Source organism: Excalfactoria chinensis, chromosome 1 (assembly GCF_039878825.1).
Source record: "Excalfactoria chinensis isolate bCotChi1 chromosome 1, bCotChi1.hap2, whole genome shotgun sequence".
Classification (NCBI taxonomy): domain Eukaryota; kingdom Metazoa; phylum Chordata; class Aves; order Galliformes; family Phasianidae; genus Excalfactoria; species Excalfactoria chinensis.
Window position 1 is genome coordinate 83,516,387 of NC_092825.1, and position 6,898 is coordinate 83,523,284.

Consider the following 6,898-nt stretch of genomic DNA (forward strand, 5'->3'; position numbering starts at 1 on the left):
GTTCAGGTCTAACAAAATGTATATTGGAATGAAGAGGAAGTAGAGCTGATCAGGAAGTTTTTGATAAATAGATTTCATCAAAATGAAACTTTCAGAGTAAAAGGAACACATTGCTAATAACTACAGTTGTTTTTTTGTTGTTGTTGCTGTTGTTGGTTTGTGTTGGTTTTTCCCCCTTAAAATCATATATGTCTTATTTTCCATTTCTAAAGTTTAGACATTACCAATACAAAAGAGAGAAGAAAGTATAAGCTGTAGAAACTGAAGTTAAGAGATTAAAAGTTATTGAAATATAAGCTTTAGTTAATCGTACCAAACTCTTTTCTCCCTTCAGCATGCATAAAGATATATGGTTACTTTAAGAACAGTTTCTAAGTTCTGTTTCCCTTACCCATCAAGTGAGGGTGAATATACACCCACTGCAGGAGGCTCTATGCCTTCATATGTATCTTTAATTAAATGGATCAGCTTTTGTTTTGAAGAAGAGCACTGTAAGGATAAAAAAATAACTCAGCTTCAGTGTTACACCTGGGGACTCCACTATTAATTATCTACCATCTTGCACCACCATATCAGTCATGACCAGTACTTAAAACACTGCAACAGGTATGGATTAGAACTACAAAGAAGGTAGGAAAAACCTCCTCAAAATAGAATGATATCTCTTAGAATCAAGTGAAATATTTACAAGAATGCCTATTTACAAAATGAAATTTTTGAGAAAGTTTTACAGCAAAGATCCAGAAAACGATCAAAAAACCAACTACAGGAATAATCAAAAAGGATGTTAAAAATAAACTTTGTAAGGATGTTAGTCAGAAACTCTGAATTTTCTCTCCTTTAAAAATAAAGTTTGAAGGTTGATAGCCAGAAACTCTGAATTAACTCCTTAAAATTCTGTTTGGAGACTTTTTTTTTCCAAGTAAAACATTTCTAGTTGCCAGATCAGCAAACGTAAGACCAAAAAACTGTAATTATTTATCTGATTCTACACCGCAAGCTTTTAATAAGTGACTGGAGACTTTACTTAGAAATTGTGATGCAAAAGCAGCATTTTTAGGCAGAATGTTGCATACAGTGCTCACCAAGAATGCATTAAACGCTTTAAATCTTATTTCCCATGGCCATCAGCATAGCGATGAGTAGTAAAAGTAAAGATGAACTGAAACTATTGTCTAAGCTAACCTGAATGCACAGATTTATTGCTTCTACTATTCTGATCTATCCAAGTCCAAAAAAACAGCTTTACAGCACTTGTGAAGAGTCCAGTAGCAATTTGTAGATTAGATTCCAAGAAGATACTCTATACAGAACTCTTTAAATTAAACTGCATTCCGCATCAGGTCACTGCACTTACAGAGATGCATTTTCAATGTAATACTCAGGTGCAGATATCCTGCATGAGTCTGGGCAAACTGCTGAGTTCTTTTTATGCCTTAATTTCCCATTTGTCTAATGGTAACAAGTCTTTATTTTTTATTTATTTATTTATTTATTTTGCTTAAGGAAGGTGCCCTGGGAATATACAAGTTAAAGCAAGAAATGTAAAGGTACTCTAGCAGAAAAGATTGTATCAGCAAAACAAAGAGCAGGCAAACCTGAAACTCTCTAAATGACTATCTCTTAATATCCAGGCAAGGTCTGGTAGCCATGAGCTGTGCAGCCCATTTTCGTTTCCTAATTCATCATTTCCTAAGGCTAGAGGTAGAAATTTCTTGTTTGATGGGTGCCTTTCTTGTTTGATAAGAGCAGCTTTGCAGAGAAGAACTTCGGGATCCTGGTGGATGAAAAGCTGGATATGATGCAGAAGTGTATGCTTGCAGCCCAGAAGGGCAACAGTACCATGTGTGCATCAAAAGAAGGATGGCCAGCAGGAAGAGAGAAGGTAACATCCCCCCCGCTCTGCCCCTGTAAATCCCCATCTGGAATACTATGTCCAGGCCTGGGGTCTCCAGCACAGAAAGGATGTGGTGCTGTTGGAGTGTGTCCAGAGGAGGCCACAAATAGAATCATAGGGCTGGAACACCACTCCTATGAGGACAGGTTGAGGGCGTTGGGGTTGTTCAGCCTGGAGACCTCCCATTACTTGAGGGTAGCTTATAAGCAGAAGGGGGACTGACTTTTTAAATAGTGACAAGACAAGTCAGAATGGCTTTAAAGTAAAAGAAGGGATATTTAGGTCAGATATTAGGAAGAAAACTCAGAGGACTATGAGGTGCTAGCACAGGCTGCCCAGAAAAGATATGGATTCCCCATTCCTGGAGGCATTCAAAGCCAGTTGGGTAGGGCCCTGGGCAGCCTGATCTTGAACTGAGCTGGAACTTGACGATCCTTGAGGTCCCTTCCAACCCAAGGCATACTGTGATTCTGATCCAATGAAATATCTTAAGAGAAGGCTGCATAAGAAGATAACTGAGTAACAATCATTCTGACCATATTCAGTGCATCAGGTATTACAGTATCATTCTGTTCATCCAGGAGTTCTGTGTGACTGTTTCTTTTCTTGCTTTGATGCACCATCAACTGAAGAAAAATCAGAAGGCAGTGCTCAACTTATCTACTCTGCAAACATCCTTGCATTTACCTTTCCTTATCACTTCCCCCTCAGTTGTTCCTTACTGACACAACATCCTCTCCATTAATCTCCTGAAAAAAATAGTCCACAAGGGACATCAATCAGGTATGCAACCATAGGTTTTCTCATGATACATAAAAACTAATTTGACAGGTGTACATTTTCATTGGTTGTCTTCGTAAATCACTGCCACCCCACTTCTCTCCTTTGTCACATAACTCCAGCATTTCACTTTGTCATCTCCATTTGCTACTATCGCCTCTGCTCAGTCTGGGAGCTCTTCAGAATAAGAGCTCTGTGTTTACGTACAGTACGACACTTACATGAGTAAGGTAAGTAATGAAGTGGCTATCAAAACACATGTGCATTCAAAGCAGTTTCAAATGAACAGTCAGTCATACAACGTTATGGCAGAAATTGGTGCTCGCAGCAGGGAGATCAGGGACTGGAAAGGTCCTAGAGGCAAGCAATTTTGATGCATTTGGGAACAGCCACAGTGAAATCGGTTCCATTCTTTATTAAATGATTAAAATAGCACCTAGCAGCAGCTGAAATCTACTCCCATGAAAGTAAAATCTTTGCCATCTACTGAAATGCAAGCAATTAGTCAAATGCCAAATGCTCTCCAGAGTTCTGTCAGACACACCTGCTTCCTACTCAACATGTGCTAGGAGGGCTGCTCCAAAAGTAATGCCTCTAGTTTTATCATGCTGGCCCACAATGTCAGAAGAGGATGTTGGTGGTATAGTGGTAGAGACTGAATCGTTCCACAAATACCCCATTACATTTTTCCATCATGCAATAGATGACAGCAGAGGGGCAGTCTGACAAAATGGCATCTAACATGGAAGTGCTTATGAAGCAGAAGCGTGACAGTGAATTCCTCCACACAGAAAATATGGTACCTATTGACATTCATCAGTACCTTCTGAATGTTTCTGAAGATCAAACAGTGGATGTGAGCACAGTGAAGTAGTGGGTGGTGTGTTTGAGCAGTGTGACAGTGGGTCACCTTCCATAGTGCAGGTTCCCACGGGCACAGCACACAGACTCCTGTTCATTGCTGGCATAAATACATAGCTAATGGTGGTGACTATATTGAAAAATAATGATCTGTAGCTGATAATTTGCTCTGTCAAATAATGTTATTGTGCTCTTCGTATCTGCAGTAGTTTCCATGAAAATAAATATAAGGCATTATTTTCGGAGCAACCCATATATACATATGACTATACTTCAACTAGCGTTACTAATAAAGAACAAAACATAAAACCAAATAGTAGACTATATTTTTTCATTTAATGTTTACGGTGCCTATTCATTAAATATACAGTCCCATAATCATTGCATTATTTCTTATTGTGAAACGGTGAATAAAAAACAAACATAGTTGAAATAAAAAACATAAAATAAATGAAAGCAGCAAAACTTGCATATTCAGCTACTGCTGAAACCAAGATAAAAACGCCACACATGAACGCATTAGCACCCAGAAGTACTATGTGAGCTAATTAAACTTACCTTGCTGTTTGTTCTGCAGCCTCTCTCTTACATTTCAATGGCAGTTGCTTCTGAAATATGCTTTCAAGTGTGCAGACGAAGATGTAGGGCCACAAGTCCAAACTGACTCAGTGCCAGGTAACAAATGGTAGTGCATTCAGTACCTTTGTTGTTGGCTTAGGGAAAGAAAAAAATACATATTAACTTCACACATTTTTTTTATGCCTTTTTCAGAGAAGGCATTAATGGCAGGCAGAAAATAAGATGGGGAAGTGGAGGTAACAATAGAATTGACCACAGGGGCAGACAGGACACGCCTACTGTCGTCTTATCTGTTTCTTGCCAAAATCATTTTTGCTCTCAAGCTGCTCTTACTTTTGAAGCAAAACAGGATTTCACTTAAAAGTTTCAGATTACACCAGGAGTGGTTTAGATTGAACATAAGAAAGAATTTCTTCAAGAAGTGGCCAAGCACTGAAAGGGACTGCCTAAGGAAGCGGTCAGTCCCCATCACTGACAGTACAGACACGCAAATATGGTGCTAAAGGAAAGACTGGATGTTGTGTTGAGGGACAAGGTTTAGTAGGAGCTATTGGTAATAGGTGAACGGTTGGACTGGATGATCTTTTAGGTCTTTTCCAACCTTGGTGATTCTATGAATCTAAAGGGCATGGTTTTGTGACGGGACTTGAGAGATCAAGGTCAATGGTTGAAGAACCTAGATAATTCTACAACTTTTATATAACCTGTAATACAGAATGCTTCAATTCACTACCTTGGTGCAACACAGAAATAGAACTGCCTTCTAAAGCTGAAAACAGTGCCGGTGACTAGGGTGACAGGGATGTTAGCAAAGTAAACAATTGCACCTCAGGCAGCACTGGCATCCTGTAGTCAAACAGGGTGTGTCAGCCTGAAAAGGTCTGTGTTTCCAAGAGCGCTTGTATAGTTGGAATAATGCAAGTGTATAGTTGTAATAATGCAAGCGTATAGTTGTAATTACAGAATAAATGAATAACCAGAGGGTATCTAAGAAAAGACTCACCAGTGCTGAGGCTTTCAGTTGAGATGGGCGCTCACCAGTGTTGAGACTTGCCACAAAATCCCCACAAAGAAGCAATCATCAAAAAGAGATGCTACCTTAGTGGTGGGTCAGCCCTTAATTGGGATCAAGGAGAGATGGAGTCAAGCTCCACCCCTTCCAGAGCAGAGCTGAATTACCTTCACCTGTGCTCCCACAGCTGACTTGTCGCTTGCCTCAGATGGTTAATCAGAGGTTCAGGCTGTGATCAACAGTTCCCTTACAGTGCCCTAAGTTATAGGTCACTTGGAAAGATACTTCAAGCTAGATATCCAAACATTTTTGAAAAGGTGTACTTGCTATGTGAAACAGCCAGGCAAAGCACATGGTGGATGCCCTGTGTGTTAGTGGGTAGGCAGAAAACCCAACACCAGGGCAGAACATTTTATTTTCTGACCACTAAAAACCAAAATAAAACAAACAAAACCAAAAACAGAATACACATACAAAAATATACTCCTTTAATCTCTGCAAGATATGGCTGCTCTTTATTTTGCAGCAAGTGCGAATGCAACACCTAAAATGGTGCTTTGTGATAATTTTCCCTTTACTTAGCTTAAGCATTCAGGTAGCTGTGGACTAAAATGGTGTTTTTCGCCTCCTGTGAAGTACAGACATCGTTCTTTGACAACACTTGCTGGGAGAACATCACATGCTTTCAAATAATCTTTTCTAACAGGGAGAAAATCACCTCTTCCATAAAAGGTTTCCCTAGATTTATGCCTCAGTTTACCCAGCAGGACACATATGATCGCTAGAAGAAAACTAAAAAGCAGTTTAAACTAAGAAATGATACAAGTTCCAATCCTTATCTGCTCAGTGAGGGTCACTGCAGGAAGTCTGCAGAGTCTGTGGCAAAAGCTCAATGAGATATTTCAACTATAACCTGTTAAATTTCTAAGTAACTCAAGTAAGTGCGATAGTACAGAGCCACAGGGTCCAGCACTCCTGTTAGCTTGCTACATCAGCTTAAACTTGCCAAGTATTTTTGGGACTCAAGTGAAACTATTCTGCCAGAAATTCACTACCGAATCAAGGACTAAATATGAATGGAAATGCTCAGTATAAAGCACCAGCCCTAGCCTCATTTGGAAGCAGGTGAAATTCTCACTTAGCAGAAATACTGCTTAATGAGATTTCTCCTCCCCTATTCAAGTGTCAATTAATGTTACGTAAGAACCAGGAATTTTTCAAATCAGTAAGATTCAAGCAATGCATATAAGCAAGTAGTAATACCTAAATCTTAAAACTATTTAATGGCCCTTTTGTTCCTGATTAAGCCAGTGATAAGGTAGGAGGAAGTTTCCTGACTTCTCCCAGCTGCATACTGCTCTCCTCCCTGGTAACTCTGGCAGGATTTAAGAGGCAGCAAAGCATAGCTCTAGGTGCTCCTGGCCCTGCAGTTGAGCTGCCCTCCAGCCATTCCACTCCTTCCTAGCTCTCCCTGCTGGCTGTCCTTCACACTCTGTTTTAGAGCATCATTAACAGCATCATTACTGGGAAAATGTTGCCCACACAGTCCATCTTTCATTGGCCTGAATATATGAAAGTCAGAAGATGCCAAATCCAGACTGTAGGGTGAGTGGTAAGACAGTCCAGCCAAGAGAGACAATGTGCTCCACAGTCTTCCAACTGATCTGGAGCCTGGTTTTATCATCTTGCAAGAGAAAGACTGTCTTCTTCTCTGCCCTGAGTCTGGAAGTTTGAGCCTTCAGCTTGGTCAGCAGTCAGAGTTGATGATT

The 6,898-nt window shown here is 40.0% G+C and overlaps 1 long non-coding RNA gene across 1 annotated transcript; it reads right to left on the reverse strand.

The window, feature by feature from the left end:
• Positions 1-387: 387 nt before the first annotated feature.
• LOC140247467 (uncharacterized) lies at positions 388-5,224 on the reverse strand. Its single transcript, XR_011902671.1, has 3 exons — positions 5,121-5,224; positions 4,097-4,251; positions 388-489 (listed from the first exon to the last, which is right to left on the reverse strand). It is a non-coding gene; the product is annotated as an uncharacterized lncRNA (long non-coding RNA).
• Positions 5,225-6,898: the final 1,674 nt, after the last annotated feature.